The sequence below is a fragment of the Plectrocnemia conspersa genome, unplaced genomic scaffold (genome assembly GCF_051122295.1).
Source record: "Plectrocnemia conspersa isolate PC_06_02 unplaced genomic scaffold, ASM5112229v1 ptg000011l, whole genome shotgun sequence".
Lineage (NCBI taxonomy): Eukaryota > Metazoa > Arthropoda > Insecta > Trichoptera > Polycentropodidae > Plectrocnemia > Plectrocnemia conspersa.
In genome coordinates, this window is record NW_028277175.1 from 5,844,570 (window position 1) to 5,869,177 (window position 24,608).

The 24,608-nt window shown below is 27.7% G+C and overlaps 1 protein-coding gene across 1 annotated transcript in view; it reads right to left on the minus strand.

Annotated features, from left to right (window-relative positions):
- The window catches only part of Pde11 (Phosphodiesterase 11), a 232,432-nt gene extending 221,342 nt beyond the window's left edge, over positions 1-11,090 (minus strand). The window contains exon 1 of the mRNA XM_088197803.1: positions 10,949-11,090. The gene's annotated coding sequence lies outside the window, so the exon portion shown is untranslated. The remainder of the gene's footprint in view (positions 1-10,948) is intronic.
- Between the last annotated feature and the right edge of the window lie 13,518 nt (positions 11,091-24,608).

Here is a 24,608-nt window from a genome sequence, read left to right on the forward strand (position 1 = left end):
TGAGAAACATTTAAATTTTTCGAGAATTGAGAAATTATTACATTATTACGATTTAAAATTAGTCTTTTAATATTAGGATTTATATTATTTAAATTAAAAAAAGGGAACCAAAACTATCGTTAGTTGTTACACAAATATTTTAAAAATACTGTTTTTGTAAAAAACTAAATGTTTGTAATAAAATTAGGTCTAAAATGAAATATTATAGATTTTGGTCAAGTTAATAAGAGTTACATCATTTATCGTTTAGCTCATTATATTTTTCTATTGATTAAGTTTTATAATTAATTTAAATATCAGGTCGGAAAAGCGTAGTCCGTGAGGTCTAGTCTGCTAACCCTGAAGTCACAAGCTCAAAAATTTTTTTTTTATATTAAAAATGATCTAATTAAAAACCGGCCCCATCTGTAAAGCATCTTTTGATTATAAATTATAATATACATAATAATTTAAAAGTAATGACATAGATGTCACTGATTCCCTGACTTTCTGTCTGGTGGTTAGTAATTACTTCTAGGTATTCTTTATGTCTGATTATTCAGTTGGTACTGTTTTACATCATTTTAACACATCGGGCTTACGCCTGCCAGGTTACAACAAAACATTATAAACTACTTATGTATATAATAACTTCATATAAAAAATCAAACATTATAACAAAATCGTGCAAGGTTAATATTAATTCGAATTTATTGCAATCCCTGCAATGAACGTTTTTGTACACATTTGAAGACTTGTGTGGCAACCGCTTACAAGATAAATTTCTCGGAACTAAATTTTATTGAATTGCTGTCCAACGCTGCTCGGTACCGCTTTAAAATATAAGATAGCCTAATTAAGAACTTTCTGAGAAACCTAGAAAGCGTTAATAAATTACACATAAATTAAGAATAATTACACATTTTTAAACTATTCTATTCCTAAGAGCCAGGGATAACAAAAATTTGAGCCACGGTGCAGAGTTGCTCTTGAATCGTTAACGAGAGCGGAGTAACAACGCACTTTTTCTATAAATTCCTGACTCAACAGGTTAATTTATATATTTGTATTGAAAAGTGAATACGTAACTTTTCAAAAGTTACGATAGTTATTTTATTTAATGTAATATAATAATCATTTTATTAGGCTCGGTAGTCACAATTAATATTGATATTATTCGCATTGTAGTTTTTACTCTTACACATAGTTTAATCTAACACATAATAATTTAAAAATATGATACTATTAAAAATCATTTTGATTAGCCTATTTTAGGTAAAAGATAAATGACAATTCTACGATAGAGAAAAAACTATTTCATACTTATTTGTCATAAATATTATATTTTGAAAGATTATAAGGATACTCAATTATTAATAGTATTTTTAATTCATTTATTATATATTCTGTTTAGATATCATAATAAAATACAGAACACAACGAAATTTATCCAGTTAATTAAAAAACTGAGAGTACAGAAAAAGAATAATACAATTAAATTATCTCTACAAACTAGAATTGGTCCATTGATATTCATTAGTTAATTTTAGATCACATGTTAGTTAATTTTACTATATATATATTTGTGAAAAATTCATACCAACTAAGCCCTGTATATAAAAATATATTTTCCATAAATATCTACCAAAACATTTTATTTAAAATGTTTTATGTTTGATATTTGATATAAAAAATACTTAATAAAGGCAAATTTCTCCCAATATCAAGTAGTGATAAATTGTAGAAGATTGTATTTTCACTTTATTCTTACTTAAAAGAAAAAAAGTTTACATATATGGTTGTAAAAAAAGGTAAGAGAGAGCTTTTTGTCCTTGCTGAAAAATATGGACTTTTCACCATTGATTTTATTTATTTTTAGTATTTTCTATTATCCTTAATCGATTTTGCTTACATTTTTTTAGTTGCTCCCTGAAGTAATATGTTAGAACATCCTACATAATTATCATATTTAATACATAGTTTGTTATAATTACAAAACAGAAAAATACATTCATAACTATTATATTAACATGACACGCAAAATACACGTTAGACGTACCCTACGAACGTAAAGTATCCTTTTGAGATGGAAATTTGCGGTCTTACATGAGCGCCATGTGGACCCTTAAATAACGCAGAAGGACCGTTTCAGACCCGTGTTATTATAACTGAAACGCAAAAGTTGCCTCTTTAAAAATAAATAATTATAAATAACAGCTGAAATTAATTTGTAGTTTGTGCTGTGTTTGAAGTAATATTCTAAAATAGCAACTTGGTAAAGAACAATATTTACATAAAACGATCGTCAATGCAACGGTACGCCTGGTAGACATTTTCATGGATAAAAAAGGAAACGATGACGTCATATATTAGATAACAGTGGGGCAGTGACGTCATTGGATTTTCTGCCGGCGGGAAAGGCGCTGAAAAAAAAAGTTTTAGCGTGGGAATTTGAGTTCAATGCTCTTCAGGAAAGAAACGCATAATAAGAGGCTTCTGAAATAGAACAACCTATTGAATCACATTCCAATTATCTCTGAAGAGTTATCATTGCTCGCTTTTAATCATAATTTAAATGATTATATCGCGCAGTTTGTAAGAAAAATATTTTATATTTTTAATATTTACAAAGAAAAATATTATCCGAAGTAAAAACTTATGTAGTTCGTTATGAAGGCAGTAGCATTTTTTGTGAAAAATCTATCACGAGTTATGAATCTTTTTATGTCGGTCTGTAAAAACGAAATTGCCGTTTCTGCTTGATTGATGGGATTCGTATTCCAATATTTTGATCAAAAGCGTTATATAAGGTTTTATATAAAGAAAAGAATTATTATTTGCTCTATTATTAATTATTATTTGCTAATATTTTTTATTTATTTATTTTTAGAATAATGAATATAAAATATAAAAACGTTTGATGTAGATGTTTCATATTTTTTTAATATTTCCTAACGAGAAAATGAGGCAGGAAAATCGAAAGTTTATTTTATTATTACCAAATAATACGTTTATAAATATGTTAATTTATATTTTTATTTATAAAAAAAATAAAAGTGTGTCGCTGAATATATAATAATACAAAAATAGCTTAAGCAGGTTTGATCAGCTGTTGAGAAGCTCCAAAAGACATTTGCATGCAGGTGTTTATAGTGGATACAAAATATAAATAATATTTGTTATTAATCCATTGATAATCCATTGCAGGCCTATTAATAATATTATAATATCAACTCATAATACTAAAATAAATGTAATTTTATAAATTTATTCAAATACACGTGTTTCTCAAAGTGATCTATTTTTGAAATTATAAACAAGAAACGCGTATCAAACATAAAAATATATAATTGAAAAGAGGAAAGGTTCATACATACATGCATAAAAACAACAGCACGTGACTATTGATATGCCGCTAAAAAATATTCCGGTGTAATTGTTAATAAATATCATTAAAAAAGTGTGGACTTATTTTTGAGACGTGCTTAACTTTAAATTATAATAAATTATACAGCTAGTTAAAATCCTCACAGGGCGCATTCTAGACCTTGATGCGGATAAGATGCGAAGGGGAAACGCGGTGATAGACGCAGAAGAGAGAAGAGTCATAATACAGTAATTACAAGAACGCATCAAGACAAATCACAGCCGACAATAATATAACTCGACACGCCAGCGAAGACTCCGACTACCAAGACCTGCCATTTAAACTCCTGATAGTGGCATCTAAATTGTTCTATATATGTGATAATTTATTAAATAAATTATAACTAATTTTTTCAGCATCTATTTGGCTACAAATCACACCCCTTTGGCTTCAAAACTTAAAAGTAATAGTCCTATGCGTGATTTAAACACCAAAAGTTTTTTAAGTTTATTTACCGATTAACATAAAAAGTCAAAAATACTAACAAAAGCCGTTTTATTGAGCAGGTTGTGATCTTAAAAAACCATCGATTCATTTTATATGCAAATATTTGGATGCAATATACCCGAATATGTTAATAAAATTCAAAGAAGTTTAAGAATATTATTTCAAAGCAAAAAATTTTTTTATTTATTGTAAATGCGTTGCAACAGTGTTAACACAATCAACAACTATTTTATAAGTTGTGAGACATCATAGAGTTATGTGGCAAAAATAGTATTAGATAAATAGACACATCTATTTATTTAATACTAAATCTAATATTTAATAAATCGATTTTATTTTAATCATCTGTAAGATTAAGAAAATGTAGGAAAACTTGATCAATAATTCTAATCTTTCAAACACGATAGAAATTGATAGACACATGAGTTCATATGCGATTTAAATTATCAAATAATGATTAGGTATTAGTCACCGATATATAAAAATTCTAACTAGCATCTTATTAAAGATTTTTGTGCTAGAAGCAGTAAACGAATATCATGCAAATTGTACTTTTCTGTAAAAACCAAATATATACGGCATGAATGTGTTAAACTAAATATTTACCACATTCTTGACATAAATATGTGTTCAGTAAGTTAGTGGATATTTTATACTTCAAGAGAAGAAAAAATTTTTTGTGGTGAATGTAAATTATTGAGTAGGACAAATTTATCTACAAGGAAAAAATTCCATTTGAGGTTATGTCATATATGCCATTGATAGAAAATCTTTAATAAAATTAATTTGAATGTAACTGTATTTGTGAATTTTTTTACTTTGATACATTTCGTTCCATTTTATTTCGATTAAATTTATTTAAAATATGATTGATTTGTTATATGACCACCTGTGTAATACAAGCAAAAGGTGCATCGACAACAGTCAGACACATCTGTTTGCTACCTAAGTCACGCGCTTGTGTCTAATCTGTCATATCAATAAGCGTCGCTACATATCGAAATATTATAGTAAAACAAATAAGAATGACATTACCACTAGCTCGGATGGCGGAATTGATTTAATACTGCGTCGCTGGGAATTTTGATTAGTCCAACCCGATACTACCACTCGGATATCCTTCGAGGGTGGTAGCCACGGGGGAGGCAGTAATGCGAAGCTTTCGCCACGCAATATAAACCATCATCACTCTTTTCGTGACGTTTACAGTGCAGTGGTGTAGTGTAACATTTTCCCCTATGGAATGAATCTTTATGATTTGGAAAATATTATAATATAATATATATTTAAAATGACGCTAGCAGGTGTCAACCTATCAAGTATATTTTGTGCATACATATGTATATCATGACATTTATATTATTGGCTTTTATTCATTAAATATAAAAAACTATCGGCATAAATTTGATTAAAATTCTAAATGCAACGCTTTTCAATTATTCTTAATTACAAACATGATAGACGATTGGTATAAGTTTCTGGCTATTGAACAGATTCGAACCCTGCATGGACCTTAGTATTTTTTAATATCTATTGTGTCTGTAAGATCGGTATTAGTGATTATTATTATATAATTATAATTGAGATCGATCATTACAAATTAGGTTTTCCTATATTTTCCTAATATCTCTGATGAATAATTAATAATATTAGGTAGTAAAAATTCTGTAGTAATGAGCTGCTCATAGAGAATATCTTGTATTTATTAAAAAAAAGTGTTTTCTTTGTATGAAGATCAGAATATATAATTGTAATTTATAACTAATTTTACGAATGAATATCAATTTGATTGACTAAATTAGAGCTTGAACACTTAAGTGCTTTAATAATGATCTTAATATATTTAGAGTAGTTCATTTTGATACTTAGTTGGCATCACTACTGTTTCTTTTAGGGTACACGTGACATGTCAGAATTTATCTGGTGTGTGTTTGAAATAATTATGCCATTAAATAATCACATCAAATACAAAAAAAGAAACTGCTATGAAATCAATCACAAGCAATGACCTTATAAATAAATAACTAATCTTCATGTTGAATGTTGTTAAAGGAATGAAAGACAATATAATGTCATTGATTAATTCATTAAACAATATCGATTTAAAAAATCGTTTTGATATGTGTTTAACGATTATATTTATGAACAATAGTATGAAACGATTGCTGAAATATTGAATTATATAAAACTATAAAACGAGACTATGACGTTAAATTTAAAAAAAAATGCTACTAGTTAATCTAAAAATAAAATTTATTTAACACTACACCACTGAATGTTTATCCGGATATATCCATCGATGTTGATATCTGCTTTTCTTCTCGCGGTTAGCATACAGATTTAGTTGCATTTTGAGAGACGTGTATTTAAAGCTTCTTTAATAAATCATTAATTTGTTTACTTTATTGGCCATTTGGATAATTAATTTTTATTGAAGATAATTATTATGCGGTGCGTCTTTTTAATTAACGCGACCTTAAAATTACTGTAAGCAGAACAATGAAAATTGCTAATAAAATATTTATAGTCTAGTGATTGCATATAAAATAGTAAATAATGCAGAATTAATAGCAAGAACGCCTGCAAAAAATATATTTTCTTTATGAAGGAGCAATTTACTCAATGGTTGATCATTACGTATTAAAATATACAAATATTGTCTATTATTATCTTATAAATTATTAGCGTTGAATGGTGAATAAAAAAGCATGAAAAGCATTTTAACGATGTGTGTATTTGCGATAAATACGAGGAAAATATTATATAATCTAGATTTACGTGGACCATCTATCATAACAGTAGGTTTAGGAAGCGCTCGAGGATATTTACCCTCTTTTATATCGTACATATATGAGGATGTAGAATATTCGTGTATTTTATAAATGGATTGTTATATGAGAATTGTTAGTAAATGGCAATATTGTATTGAATTGTATAGATGCTTTAAAGGGGCCGGAAAACCTATATACATATGTGTATTTTTTTAGGGTAAATAACTTATAAAAATACATAGAATTAAATCAAAAAGAGTTATATTTAATTGAGCAGTACATATTATAAAAAATATTATATAATATATAAATGTAATAATGTTTATAATATTTATATATAATATAATATCGATCATAGATAAATTATGACTTTAAGTGTAAATTAATCATCAGTATTGTTAACTTTTAAGAGGAAGCAAAAACTGCGTAGTGTTTATATAATAATTCCATTGAAATAAGGTAATCTTAATATACTTCAATTTTATTTTTCTCTTTATTTATTGTAAATCTTGTGAAAAAGTGAAAGACCCAATGCATCACAACATAATAAACAAACAACTACTAAGTTGTGAGACGCCATACTAAAATCAAAGTCTGTAAATCAGTGACACATATTTTATCAATAATTAACTATTATTACAGCATAAATCAATAAAAGCTACCTTGCACAATTTTTCTCAATTTTATTTAAATTATTTATCACGATATTTATCTATGGAATTATCAATATCTAAAAAACCTTATCTGTGATGAGCAATTGATTATATAAAAATCACTAATTCCGATCTCTCAGATACAATATAAATTTAAAAACGCCACGGTTTATGTGGGATTCGAACCCATGTCTTTTATCATTCACTTACTTATACTATTGATTTATTTTTTTGTTGTTTTAAATATCAGTTTATTTTATTTCTAGCTATTTTACATTGTTGCGTTTTGAGACGATGAAGTAATTGAATTTTCTTGAAACATTTATTTATGATTAGTCGTTATTTTAAATATGTACAAAAAAGTGATAATTATGGATCTAAGTATGATTAATACCCGGAAGACCTAAATTTGAATCCAATACGAGCCCTAGTGTTTTTTACTTCTATTGGAATTAGTATCGTGCATAATGACATAGTTGTTATAAAAGTTTATAATTAATAAAATATACGTCACTGATTTGAAGACTTTTATTTCTGTCTAGTACTTCACTACTTAATTAAAAGTTGTTGATTGTGTTGACATGGTTGTAAATATAATGGCAGTACCATGTTACTACGAAAGAACAGAAGTTAAGAAATATAAAATAAAATAAAAACAGATAACTACAATATATTTATAAACTCCTGATGATGGATTATTTTACTAAAAATATCACATAAATTAAAGGCAATATCTAGGCTCACAATATGTGCCAATTTGAAGTTCTGGTCAGCTTATGACATTTTTTGAGAAATATCATGTTTTTATTATTTTTATGACAGTTATAAACATATAGGACATAAAAAAGGTTATCGAAATGTTTTATTTGTGACATAAATTGATTATAAACAGATTTAAATAAGTGAATCCTCAAATATCAAACACAAGTGAATATTTACTTATGCTTAAAATAAACAACAATTTTTGAAAATGTTTTGTCGGCAAATTGATCGAGTAAAATGTAAACATTGCTGTTCATTAATTTAAATTTGGGTTTAACTGTGTGGTTCGTCAAAAAAAATTTTCAATGCTGCTATGAGATATAATGCTGTCGTTCATTATATATTAATACAGTCCTTTTTACTTGAAGTATTGAGAAAACTCATTGAATCCTCGGTGTTACTTCTAATCAATCAACACTCAGTAACTTTCAGCTGTGAATATTAGAATGCCCTAAAGTGTCGCGATCGCGTCCCGTATTCTTGACCACCGGGGCCATTACGTTAACGCTTAAGAACGCTCCTTTTGTACAAGCCATTCAGCTGTACATATACGCGCGCATGTTTGAATTCATATATTATAAATATATGTATGTATGTGAAATGCTTAAGGAAAACTTGTTTGTATAATGGCCATTGCGACGCAGTCGGGAAACCTGGCAAATAATTATAATCAAATTTGTAATTCTGATTGCACTACTCGTTTAAGGCAAAGTTTTTTCTAACATTCTTTGTAACACTTGTAGTATATAAAATTATTGTCCTATTTAATAATTTTGTATTTGCCTTATCATCAAAAAATCTATAATACTTCTTTGATATTTTGAGATTACTTATATATTTTAACCTAAAACAATTTAATAGACAAAATTTTTCGAGTTAAATTATAGTATTATATGTGTAATAATAAGCAAATAATGAGATAACGTTATCTAAAAACATTGCGGAAAATTAAACATTGAGAAAGGCACAGATTATGTTATTTATTAGTGTTATGTAATTTTTATATCAGACAACCTTGGGATTATAATTATACTTTACACTTGAACTATGATATAATCTTGACGTTCAAGTAACTGATTTCGAATGATATAAATCAATAAAAAAAATTATGTCAATCTCAGAGCAATATTAGATTATAGCTATATTTTAAGAAAAAAATCATTTTGTCGTTATTTTTATGTAAAAAGCGACGTTTTATAATTTATAAAAAGCCATAATTATAATTTAGAGCGCAAAAAAATATGTGATATAAATCACAATATATCATAGCTATTAAAATAAACGTAATTAAAGTTTAATTTTTAATATTTTATCAAAGCAAGTAATAAAAGAAACGATTACATATAGTTTCCATAATGGAATAGACATTATAAAAATTATATTAATAGGGAAAAAACTATACAAAATTATAAATTCAATAGATCGCACCAAATTAATTTTGTCGCTTTAAGCGACAAAGCGCTTACTCAATAGTTGCTAGGGGGCGGTGTCTACAACATGTCAATGCTCGGCGATTTTCTGTTACGAGTTTTGGAGTTAAAGAGTCGCGATCGCGCCCCTTATCCTTGCCCGTTGCGGCCATGACCTCAGCGCTTGGGGTCATACCACTCTTGCACAAACTATCGAACTATTTCATAACATTAAAATGTTTTTGGCAATTGCTATGAAGAATTAGAAAAAAATTATTGGAATGGAATGGTGCTCATCTACAATATTTTAGGTGTGCACCATAACTATTTTTTTCTAATTTATTTTTCAACTGTTTAATTGTATAATGACTATCATGAGTCATTGAGGAAATATATTAAGTCACATTTGTATCAAATAATAAAATATATAAATAAAACATATATCAAATGTATGAAGTATGCATTAAAAAAAAATTTACCTATTTTTTGAAAATTGTGTAAATTAAAGTTTTGTTTCATTTATGCGATTTTTTCATTTATATGAACCCTTTTTAAATCAATTGATATAGAAAAATAGTATAGCTTTCATTGACAATATAGTATATTACATATGTATAATATCAAGAGCCAAGTGCCAATATTTTAGATTACATTCAAGACCACAGATATAATATTGCATAAATAAGATAAACCCACATTTTATACATAAAATTAATATTTCATAAATCCACTTTATGGCTATAAAAAAATTTAACGCGATATCGAGAAAAAAGCGAATTGAAAAAATTATGAAACTTTTCTGCAAAATATTTACTTGATAGGGTCATGAAAATAATTTACAACTGCCATTATAAAACAATCATACAAATATATAATTGATGAGTTGCTAATGTATAAATCACGGAAAACCAAATCGATAAAATCACAAAGATAAAAAATCTTAAATAAATGATAAATTTGGATAGTTCGCAGAACTGCCTGCTACACATTTCGCATTCTGATTTTAGGATGATTCAGATTGTCTTAATTAATTAAGTATTCAATCCGGAATGCCTGACCCGATTGAAATTTTTGAAGGCGGCCATATTGTTCTCGTTATGTGGCATACATGGTCTAAAATTGCGTTTTCAGATCACGTTTTTCCGACTCGGCGTTTTTGCAAGTCCTTAATAACCGTATAGATTTGCCAACGCGACGTTGTTATTTTTTATATATTTTTACATGAGTAGACTATTCGAAAATTGAAAGTTAATACTGCATTGTATTCTAAAATCACATTGAATTTATAATATGTGAATATTTATTATGAATAATACCTATATATATGTATACATTTATAAAAACTTGTTAAATGACATCTCGGTGTGATGACCGTGAAGTAACGGTAAACGACCAGAAAAGTATGTGAGGAACAAGAACCGTAACCCCGTCAAGGTTAAATTAATTTCTTAATAGTATAAAATTAAACAAAACATAAGTAAAAAAAAAAAAAATAAATACCTTTGTGTTAAAAATTAAAATAAACGCTTCACGTTTATTTTATTATATATATATACACAATATATATGAAGCTCAGCAATATTTTCACAAATGGAACAAGAAGCACTCGTAGAACTTTATATTCACTTATTCACATTTCACAGATGCACATATAAGATTTTCACACAAAAACAGATGTTCCTGAAACGAGAAAAAATAACAAAAAAATAAAAAATAATGTAAATAAACATAAATTAAATTTAACAGCAAAAACTGCAAATCATCGTTTTACTACGTATACATAATCAAATATCATTCTGAATTACTTTTAAATACAAGTAAGAAATTGGATTTTAGATAAAATATATTATCAAAACAGATTATCTAATTTATCAATTATATCTTATCGGTTTATATCAAATTGTTTAAAATGATGTTTTTAAAAATAAATATTTTTTTTTATTAATTTAAAATAAATTAAAATCATTTTAATTTTAAGTCACGATGATTAAATATAATACATAGTAAACAGGAAAAACATTGTATACAGTACATAAATATATTGTACAGTGCCTAGGCTTCAAACCTTAAACTTTGAATTTTATAGTTGATCTCGTACAAATTTTAATATTTTTTTTAACACGGTTACTTTATTAATATAAATAATTTCACAAATATACTAATTATATACACTATACTAATATACTAATTATATACACTATACTAATATACTAATTATATACACAACTATACACGTTACTGGTTTGTAATAATTTTCACGTTCACATTTTGTTATTCGATAAAACATAAGAATATAAAATAAAACGTTAGTTGTTATTATTCAAAAATAAACAAAAAAACCTTTCACAATTTAAACGAAAGAATATAGAAAATATAGGAAAAAATCAATTAATTTCACTGAAGATCTTGAACCATTTATATGTTGTCTTTAACTTTTAAAGAAATATGTTCTTTGGCATTTTGGGCTTGTATTTGAATTTAAGGTTGTTTTAATAGTAGTTCGTAGGTTAGTGTGGTTTCAATTAATATTTATATAATATTTTCTGGTATGAAAGTGACAGTGTTCTAAGGCTAATATGCAATTTTTAAAGATTATAATTAAAGTGTATTATATATTATTTTTATACCTATATTTTTTGAATGACTTATTAAAAATAGTATTACTGATGTTACTCCACACCGAGCAAGCATATGTTAAAATGATTTATAGTCAGAAGCAAGTCTCAAACGATTGTTGGTAATTTGTAAACTGTGTATCTGATTTAATACATATGCTTGCCAGCCTGAGGGAGGGGTATTGCTCATTTACTTTTTGCTGCTACTACTATTTTCGACGAGCTAAGAGTGTAATTAGATAAGCTTGTTTTCTTCTTGGACTTTAATGACCGTTGCATTGGAATTTTAAAAGGTTGCAATCTATCAAATGAACAGGTTTCTTGTGTTCTTATTTATCAAAGTGTTCTTTTTTTAATATTATAGTAACTATTGCAGAAAATTTCGAATGGATATTGTAATGCTTTTATTTTATTCCGTCTATTGTCACGTACGGTTTGCACTAGAAATGATAATTCAATTTATAGCGCTCTTAATACGTAAGAGGTTTTGTTTTTACTATCAGTACGGCAATTTCAATAAAAGTTTTACATTTACAGATCAATGGACCCTACAGTATATGTAAACATCTTGGAAACTTGAATCATGTGCACATATAATTAAAAACATGAAAAGAGGACATACACAAATCACCTCAACAGGTGCGCATTTTCACATACGAACGGAATAAACTACCTGTATGTGTACGATAAAATATCAAAATCTTGATGCATGGTATTGAGCAGTCGAACGGCCATTGCCAGAGAAGATTTGAAAAGTGCTCCAGTCCTAGCTTCTACAGGCAAGAACAATGGACGCGAGCGAGAACAAGACTCCTCCGCTCTAGAGCGCATATTTGGAGCTGCTCAAACATCGAAGGGTTGTCAACTATGCTATTAAGAATTTTCCAAAAGCGTTTAATTATATAGACACTTCTGAGAGTTGACAATGTTACGTATCCCAGCGCTTGAAAGCACTAAGAGACAGAAACAGAGAGTAATCACATTCCTAAAGTATAAATACCGAAGGAATTAACGCTGTACTTTTTTAAACACACAATTCATGTGGAATCCAATCTGTATGTCAGTTATTTTATCATTTTTTTAGTACGATAAACCAGTCGATAACTAATATCTAAAAAACCTGGGTTCCAATTCCATATGAAGATCAAATCTAGAAGATCAAAATTTGTGATTATTATATACTTATAATTCCGATCGATTATTACAGATTCAGTTTTCCTTGATTTTCATAATCTCACGTAAAGTTAAAATAAAATCTTACTAGGTTGCCCATAGTGAGTGAGTTGTAATAATATATTTAAATACCGAAATATAAATTTCGACTGCTATTCGTTCTATATAAAAAACAAAATAAAATAAATAGCTTTTGATATTGAATATATTGATTGATCGACGTGTTTTATTATCGCTTTCATTGCCGTAAAAATAAATACGCTCACTTCAATATTCCACTCTTGAAGCTGAAGACTTCTTGATGGAGTCTTTCGCTTGTATTCATAAACGAAAAAGTCTTTGGATAAATTAATTCAACCAAAAGCTCGCTTTTAATGTATGTATATTATATTATATATTTTTTAGTAATAATAACACTGCTAAGCGTTGTTAACGACTAAGAATAAAATTAAACTCGAAAGGAATATCTAATTTGCGTCCATGGAATAATGCACGTAGTGTATCTTTTTATTATTATAATATAACACTACAGTTGACCTCATCTTGTCATATGAACCTTGTGCGTATATAAACAAAACAACGTGATTCAATCATTTAACGAAATATAACGCTGCACATTTCCTTATCAAATAAATTTAGCACGTGTATATATGATAAAATTTACTAAATATTTGGATTATTAGGAAAATTTAGTGGATTGTTTTTTTTTTAATATTTGAATCACTTTATTTTGTCATTAAAATATTTTAAAGAGAAATAGTATTTTTATTCAACCTGTATTCAGGTCATCCTTTACCTCTGCTCTATGTAACAGAAAAGGTCTTAGAAAAGTGACATATATTGCCACTGGCAGACTTCGTTTCAGTTTACTCGGAGTTGATTCAGTTTATCCGATGCATCAAATTGGATGCTGCTAAAGTTGTTTTGTGCTTTTGACGTAGAATTGCAAAGCGCATTGTTGAGTAAATACAACCTTTCTATAAAATATACTTCATACACCTATTTTATACACAGTTAATTATATGTAAGCAACAAAATTGAATATTTATTTATTTAAATTAAATTAAGACCGTCAAGACTTAACAGGTTAACCCAACGCGAAACGATGGTCAAAAAACAATACATGGTATTATTACACTACTCCAAAAAACATAATATAGTAGGATTAAAAATTAAAATAATACATTGAAAGTCTGATTAAATAAATTTAATATTAGGACTATACTAGATATAATTAAATTAAATTTTCAATAAATATATATTAGACAATATTAAACAAAATTAAATGTGATTTTTAGTAATTCGATTTCACCCTTTAATTAAAAAATGTTTTTAATGTATATTTTTAATGAAAAACCTCTCAAAATATTAGTCTAAAATCTCTCCCTTTTATATGACACCGTTCGCAAATTAAGCATATTTTATTTCCCTATAAATTGAGGCTGGCGTAATAAAACTTATTCTGAGAACGAAAGGTAATAAAAATATTTTTTACATAACTTTTCTGAGACTTAAACTTCGGCTTAAATTTTTCGACTTAATCCGATTAAATTTAAATAAAATATTTCTCCTTTGAATATCGATCACATATATACATATATTTATGAAAAATATATAAGATTACAAAATTGTTGACCGACGAACCCTTAACGACTTTGTCTCCAAGCAATTTGTCACAATTTTCCCATCAAGCCCCTTATTTCCCCACAGGCTTCCACAATCTTCTTGCGTCTTTACTCAATAGGCAAACACGACGGGAAACTTTTATTCGATAGATATGGCCGACATTCAAGGAAGGGTAATATATTTTTTTTAAATCAATAAAACAATTAATTAACATTTCATAGTATAATAATTGTACCAGAATCAATTAATTTATGATTTAATATTGAAAAATATGTAATATGATTCAATAAAAATGTGACGTTGAATTCAAGTTTGATATTACATTTGAAATATTAAAGACTATTCTATATATTTTTCTTAACATATCTTATGTCACATTTACTTATGTTTAAGTATACTACAAAATAATGTACGTTATTGATATTATTTATATTTTTGTGAGTTTGCTTTTATAAAGAAATGAAAATTATTCCTATTTGAATTTTCAGCTCAGAATGTGTATTTATTTGCTGTATCTTTATTTTACAATCTCATAAAATAAAAAAATATACAGTCATAAAAATAAATATATTCTATCCAATTCCAATTCTGAATTTATATTATATTGTATATATCAAAATTAAGAAAGGTCTGTATATGTTGTGATATTCTTTGACATGTATGTGGTTTGAACTAATGTTTCTTTTTAGGAATTTCTCGAAAAAAAATGTCAAATCTATAGTTATTATTTCTCGATAAAATTGGTGATTTCTCGAAAAATTTTATAGAGCTTTTTTTATTAGAAATTATATTTGTAAAAATATTTCTAAGCCAATTGCTGCATTTATTTAGCGCTCTGCATATTAAAGGGCGAGTCTGAGACAGATGCTTAAAAATATGCATGCTTTCTTAAAAGCTTTTAAAAAATAACGGGTTTCATAAATGGAATAAAAAAACACCTTCGTACATATAGAAATAAATTATAATATTAAGACTTTATTATTGTATATTTTCATTTTTTCTTTCTGTTATGTATTTTTTATATATTTTTATATATGTTTACTAAATTTGTTAGATGTAAAGATTAGCTATTAAGCTAAATAAATTAATAAAATAAATAATAAATAAATAATAAATAAATAAAGGTCGGAAGTATTTAATTAGCAAGAAATTGTTAAGGATTTTCTTAGCTACTCTAATCTTTCTGATATTTGTTATTCAGATTAAAAAAATTACATTGTTATTCAGATTAAGAAAATTTTCCATAAATTTCAAAAAATGTATGGGGGCTTTTTACAGAGTTATTATTTTTTAATAGTTATTTATATTAAATATGTATGTACATACGTGAAGACAAACTACTAAACAGCTAGCACGGCTTAAAAAAGTTAATACTGAAATATCGATATTTTAATGAATTAAAACCGGAATTTGGAAGACAGGTATCAAAAGACCTAATCTTGATATATTGTTACTATATACAACATTTTTGTGATTTTATATTTTATTAGTAACCGTTCGGTTTTCATTTTACTTTATTTGCAAGCGAAAATAATAAGAACAAGTCAAAATATCCTTAAATAAAATAAATCTCCAAGCATTTAATCTTACTTGACTTCTTAAATGTCTCTAAGGATAAGATTTGTTTCTTCCTTTTGCAGTTCGAAATTACCAGCTGATCCATAGGCTAAATAAAGTAATGGAGTGGTGTTGGGAGAAAAACTCAAATTCATTCAGTATGTCGTCCTCAAAGGCTGTAGAGTGATCAGCAGCATTATTTATAACCAATAAAATTTTGAGTGCGAAGTAATTTGTAACACCTGGAAAAACTAAATATTACAAGAGGACTGAAAGACGACAATCAGTATTCCCAAACATAAAATTGTATATTGGCTAGAAAAATATGGCAATGAAACACTGTGAGAACATCAGTGTGGATTCTGAGACAAGTCTACTTTAAATCATATACCAGAAAGATCAGACAGGGTGGAGGATTTTAACGAACAATGCCAAAACCGACCACCAGTTGTAGCATCATGGTAGAAAAGAAACAGTAATGTATTTTATTTGATAGCGTTTAAATGGTTAAGTTAAGTATTTTTTAAAATAGTATGAAACATAACTATATTTTTATTTTAATAAGGAATTTTTTAATTAAACTTTCGTGATATAATTCATTTTTGGAAACTATAAACACAAAATATACATGTGTATGTACGTACATAATTTTAATCTACAAGTTCATGTTTATCTGTACACATAATTGAAAAATACCTCAGCATACCAAAAGAAGAATGTGGAAGTTAATTAAAGATGTCGCTATGATATTTAAACGTTTCCATCGTTAATAAACAACATCACGCAACCCAAACACCCCTCCAAAATTGCATTACGTGATCGCCTCTTTAATTGAATTCCATTTCATTATTTCAAATTTCCCTAATATAAACATAAATATATATGTATATTTGTGTGTCTGTCTCTCGGCAAAGTAGTCAATTTCGGAACGCGGGCGCATTAGGGTCGGTCCACTTCGGAAAGAATTAACAACACACACGCAACTACACTAGGCAGTACCTATGGGGTCAGTCCGTAAACACCGCAGCGTGTACTAGGATACTCCTCCCTCTGTCTCCAACCCTTTAACCCCGTTTCCTGTTTGTTCTCCTAGCCACTAACGAAGGATGACCTTTTACGAGATTGTTCGCGCGACACGGACGCGATTTTCGAATCTCTCTCTCGCTCACTCGCTCTCCATCCAGATTTTCGTCGCCGCCGTGATCGGCCACGTCAATTGCTTCGGCTAATTTCGGATGAGACTTTATCGAGTTACCGTAAACATGCCAATAACGGGTTATGACACGCATGGGTGACCACGGCGTCCTTAAGTGACAATCAAATGTCTGGCGAGTCTTCAGGGACCCTGTTTTTCAGTACACTTATATCACATCGACGCGGATAATCTTTCAGACCAATTAAAATTATTTTTAGTTGAAAAGATGTGATAAATTCATATAACAGAAATCATTTTATCAGGCTAAAATATTATCTTATGTATAATTGTAATTAGTCATGCATAGATTTCTTAAATAAACACATATTTATTTAGATCATAAATTGATCGTCCTATATTTTAATTCTGATCGTCCCATATTTTTATTATGACCGTGTGCTATTAGGGACGTCATTTCAGATTTTTCCAGGGAGGAGGCAGTCAGTGGTCGTTTTTGAATATTTCCTTTTCATTAAGATTCATAATATTCTATTAAATGACATGCTTTTTTCTGGCCAAATTCGAAGGGGTCCTTGTTTAGAATCCACGTCAAAATATTTTAATTCTGATCATCCTATATTTTTATTCTGACCATATGCTATTTTTATTTTATCCAATAAATTCTATAATTCTAACCCTAAATAATATAATTATGACTGGACAGTTAATAAAAATTTGAAAAAAAAAATGTTTATATCAAAACCCACAATATTTTATTTTGAAAATATATAAAAAATAGTTTGTCTGTGAAAAGTATGAAATGTTAATATCAAAACCCACAAGAATTTTATTTTGAAAATGTAACGAATGGGAGATAAGTGCAATTTAGGACCAATAGCGCTATTGTTTAGCTTTACCTCCAGTATTTCTCTTTGTGAAATCGTAACTTTCGAATGACCTTTTGTCGGCGTACTAAAATGTATTATCATTGTTTTTAGGAGTGTGTCTCTAAACTTGTTACAAAAATAGGTTATCAGTAAAAGGCATGAAATAATGATACAAAAACTCATAAGAATTTTATATCACTATTACCTTTCATTTTCCCTAATATATATTCAGAAAAGACCAATTTAGGACCAATAGAGCTGTGATGACCCACAGAGATGACCACGTTTGAAAGGGTCTTTATCTCAAAACTTGCGTTAATGTACTGTGACCAAAATCCATTAACAAGGAAACAACACAATAGCGTAAAGGATTTAGACCACACAAACCCTTGTAAGACTAGAAGAAATTTTGTTCTTACAGTAAATATTCTCCGTCATTTAGAGAATATTTCTTTGTCACGGATATAATAAATCACCGGATCCACAAGTTTTCCATTGCAATGCAATACGACCTTGGACAATGCCCATCAAGCGAACGTCGCTTTCTAAAGGCGTATACTTATTTCGCCATTCTAAGAAGTGACTGCAGCGATTGGCTGGATGATCACTGCATAATTGCGATTGATCAGCAAGCTTTGCAGCCCTGGTTATGATTTATACTTCAAAGTATTTATCTCACATCAAACATATCAGCAAATTTTTTTATACGACTATTGTGATCATTATGATAGTGCAGTGCTATTGAATCATTGGTTCAATATCTATACATATTATTTCTATTTGTTTTAATTTTAATTAAAAAGTAAACCGTAGGCCACTTTACGTATTACGCAATATCCTTAATTACACTGAGATTCTTACCACACGATTTAAAAGGGTTCCTATACCCAACAACATAAGCACAATTGAGCAACTCTCTTCGGTAGCACATAAACATTTCCTAATTCTAATTAATTTAATTTAAGTAAATAATTAATTAAAGCAATTCCAAGCTATACAAAAACATACTTATAATGTAGATATATGGAAAGACATATACGATATTGGATACACAAATCCACAATAGGACTCTAACGAGGCCATTGTTACCCGAGATAAAGTTTCTTTCCGCCATCGTAACAATTTCTCTCTTAATTACGAATTGTAGATTTATCATTTTATAGCAACTTATTTGTGACATCTTTTCATAATATACTTTTATGCGCATAACTTTTTCACTTTCGTCCTAGTACCTAATTGAATATTCTTTTGCCGTAAATATAAAATCTGTCATTAAATTATTTTAATTTGTTTTGAATATTAGGATGTTCAAAAAGTTTTAAGTTATACGTATATCAATTAGTATTTTTATTTTAGTTTTACGTTTAGAATTTATCACCTTTTTACAAATATCAGCTTTTTGTATGAAAATGTTGTAGATAGATATTTCATTTTCATAGCAAGACAATGCCATAGAATCTCTCAACAGCGCGCTTGAGTGTACCATTATATTGTTCAACAGTGACAAACGGTTTTAAACAATTCATTTAAAAACAGTTTATGGATCGGATCTAGTTTTTTATTTACGTTTTAGAAAGTCTTTGGAGATTTGCAATTTTCAGGGTTCAGGTTTAAATGGTAATTCTTCTTGAAGGTTAATTTTTAAAAAGCTTTCTTTTAATTATCTGTAGATTTTTTTTACATTTTATATAATGTAATCATTAAAATACTGAATTGTATTCTTTACAGTAAATTTGTATATTTCTAAATTATATACAGTCCTACTTAGATATACCAAATTACTCGACTTTTTTAATATTCAGGTAGTCGAGTACTTCAAATTTTGATACCAGGATATCCGGGTGTATTTTTGATAATTTGAGGTACAAAGAATATAATATATCGCCTTGATATGTCCATTTTTATTTAAATAGTAGACTTCATTTTACGTATTTTTATCATCAGAATCGATTTCTTCACTAGAATATTCATTATTTGAGACTGAGAAATATTCAGAAATTTGAGGATTTGATGATGAAATAATTATACGTTTTCAAGTGCTTCCAAAAAACATACTTTCACCAAGCGCAAGGGATAGTAACAGTTGTGAGCCACGCGAATAGTTGATTTTGGGTCGATAGCCGACGCAAAATCAGCGGTAATTTTTTCTTGTATTGGCATTCTTATAAATTTAATTTTATATTTCTATATGTAAGTCAGTGGATTTTAATGTAATGGCTGTGTTGAACAACGTTAATTGAAATATCGTTTAATATTATTTATCATATTAAAAAATTAAATCGTTTTTCTCCTTCATAGGAAAAGCACGAAAGCAAAATTTCATAAGCTTAAAAAATCACAAAATGATTGCGAATCGTCTTCTTGCTTAAAATTAACTAGCAAGTTAAATTTGGATTTTAGCAGAATTTTATTATTTCACAGAAGCAATAGAACACTAAACGAACCTCTTATTTGGTGGCATTAGGAATTGAAATAATCATTTTAATCACTCTCCAAAAGCAAAACCCAGGTGTATATAAAATACAATATATATTTCTCAATATCCTTATTATAAAATTTTCTAATGACTTCATCTCAGATTATTTTTCAATTAAAACTTAGGAGATGAGGGGTTGTGAGTATTAACAAGCCGTTAACCCATTAACCGCGCGGGTCGTTGAAGTTTATAATACGACATGCGCAACGAGGGCGTCAAAAATGAGTAAATCTGTCGCAATTTTTTTTTTATATAACACGTATACAATATCGGGTAATTAACTGGTTATTTTTATCGCAAAAATACAAGCAATTAAATAGATTAAACACGGATGTAATTAATTAACTGGTCGTTTTGTATGCTTGTGTCGGTTTGTTTGAACATTGTGTGTCTGTGTTTACATTTTGTTTGTCAGTGTTGCGGTGAAATTCGAAATTGGGACATTGAGCAAATTATCAACAAACATGGTATTTAATATCTGTGTTTATAGAATTGTAAACCGCACAGGAAATTGCGGGAGTTGGGCTCGTCGTACAATTTGGAAATATAACTCATTTCACATATGTTTTCAGTAATTCGAATGTCACGTAATTTGTTCGTAGAGTTTACGACACCTTTTACTTTTTATACACGTCTAAAACTTTTAATTTACATCCTGAGATAAAATTAAAAATTATAAATATGTCTGAAGATAATACATCTAATACAAATTGCTAGTATTATATAAAAACCTGTAAGATCTAGGTTCGAATCCCATATGAAACTTATTGCTTTTCAATTTCTAGCGTGTCTGGGAGATCGGAATTAGGGATTGTTATATAATTATAATTCTGATCGATTATCACAAAATAGATTTTTCTAACCTTAATGATTAATATCGTAATAGATAATTAAATAAAATCGATGTAGGGCAAACACTGTAATAATAGTTAATAATTATTAAAAATATATGATTTCAGTTTGGTGTCTCGTTACTTAAGTGTATATATTATTTGTGTTTACCCTGTTGTAACGTATTGGACTCATGCATGTCATATTTAAAATAAATATTAGGCTAATTTAAAAAAAGTCAATATATTGACTGAATAATGCAAGCAATAAAGTATAATATTCAATCCCTATCAGCATAATAGATTATCATAGAAATTTCAGTATAAATAAGAAAACATTAAAATTATATAATAAATTGTTTATAATTAAAGAGCCTAAGGTTTGACATTTTTGTCAAAAATAAGTTATAATATTCACCAGATTATGTTACGTATGCTATTTTTAGTATAAACAGTCCGAATACATACAGACAGCAAATGACTCATGTTACAATTGTATATTTACTACATAAATATTTCAAAAAAGGTCAAGTATGAAAAAGTAGGTTAAAGTATCAAATAATATTTTTATATTACATTACAAATAATATGTTTACAAGATGTTAATGTCAGGTTGACGGCTTGATATTAACAACAGTTGGAATTTGTCATTTTTAGGTGTTATAATATTGAAGTTACCTTTAAAAAACCGAAGGCTTTAGTTTATTTAATTATTAAAAGTTATCAACGTAAAAAAATACCTTCAAGTAAAAATTAAATATATTTTTTTCTTTATATTGCTTAAATATTTTGCCTATATATTATTTTTGATAATGCCACGTTGATTTTTAAAAAAATAAGCTGATATCGGTTCTCTTTAAACTAACTTAAAGATTTCCTTTTATTATTATTTTTTTTTCATGAATTAAAATTCATTAAAAAAATGTGGTTAAATAAAATTTATTATATGATATTATAGTATGCATATTCTCTTCCTTTCATGGTAAAATCGATACGATATCAACAACTTTTCATTGCGATACCATTATCGGATAATATATGTACATATACGTATGTAAACTACATTGAATAAACATATATAATGTTTGTCATAGAAAAATAAATTATATAACAACAATAATTTGATTGTTAAAATTCATTAAATTGTACAATATATGTATGATATTTATAATGCTCTTGCATAAATATTTAAAGACGAAATTGTTGAACTAAACTGAAACAGTTGTACATATCATGTATAATATATTACATTTATAAATTTGATTGAAATATTTAGGTCGTCCAGATACTGATAACCAAATTTTGTATTTAAAACTATATTATCTACAATACAAAGGCAGTTCGCAAATATGCTTTGTTTTGATTTTTGTGAAAAAGTCTGGTTTAAATATTATTTGATTGAATAATGTATAAATATTATTAATCGATATAAAAGTATTAATCAATTTTAAAAGAGCGACGACTGATTAAAAATGTTAGAGGAAAAGCTGTACTTTTTAATTAACAATTGTTTGACATGTGTAAGTTTTGAGAATATTAAGGGCTAGCTTAACAAATACATGTATAAATTAAGTGTTTTATAATATTAACAGCTAAGTAAACTAACTTATTCAGTATTTATTTTTATTTAAAAAAATATGCATAGCACAATTCTGTATGAATTACTGACCAGTGAGGGCGTCAAAAGGAAAATGCTTAATTTTACATACTTTTTTGATCAGGGACGTCATTTCATATTCTTTCAATCATCAGAATTAAAAGCTGCGATTGCATTAATTCAGCAACATTGATGGAACATTTACAATAGCTAACAATTTAAAACGAATTTGATAAACATAAAGATCGGATCCGTACCGGAATTTGTTTTGTGCGGATATGCATATAAATTAAATAACTAGAAATAAATTAAACACAAACGAATATCTGTATTAATTGGAATAAAATCTTTGCACCTTGAAACGACAAATACAAAAACGTAACTCAAACTTTACACAAATTTGCAACGCACGTCTGATTTTGAGATATGCGCTAAACGATAAAAAAGAATGCGGCTTTCAAACATTTTGTTTTGTTCAACGAACGAATTTAAATTAAATTCTGCGAATTTCGGTCATAGTAGATACGGCCAATAAACGTTATATTTACAACTGTATTTCGAAGGCGTAAAAACTATTTTTTTGATGTGAAGAAGCGTCTCACTGTCTCATAAAGGACCATGGATTTCCGAGCGGCACTAGTCACTCGGGTATAAAGAGAAAAAACGATTTAGATTTTTTAAATTTTATTTAAAATAGTATAAGCGAATATTTTACGAATATTTGGTCTAGTATTCGAATTGCTAAAAATCAGGTGAATGATTTGAATAATTGATTTAGAATCCTAGATAGAACATTTTAGAGGCCTTGCAATCAAATAATTACACACACACATAACAGCTGAACAAGCACTACAAAATTTTGAAACATTGCTCAATGAAAAGTTCAAATCTCTTAAAAAGATTTACCAAAATCCAATTTACAATTCTACATTAATTCCAGTGAAAGACAAAAAATGTAATTTCTTATTACTAAACCCGATACCTTGGAAATATGATAATAGTGTTATTCACTAATGATATTTGAAATTAAAACCATATTTAGACATATCAAAATATTTAGGAATTTATTAAAACAGTTTTTAAAAAAATAATTGAATTGATCATAAAAAATGATTACATTACAAGATTATCCTAAAACTTGAAACTTTAAATACTTGTACAATATTTAAAATTGGTAGAAATAGTCTTAGCATGAACGTGTCTATGATGTACTAAATGCCCTTGCTGTACTATCAATCCAAAAAGTGTATAAAATAAATCAAAT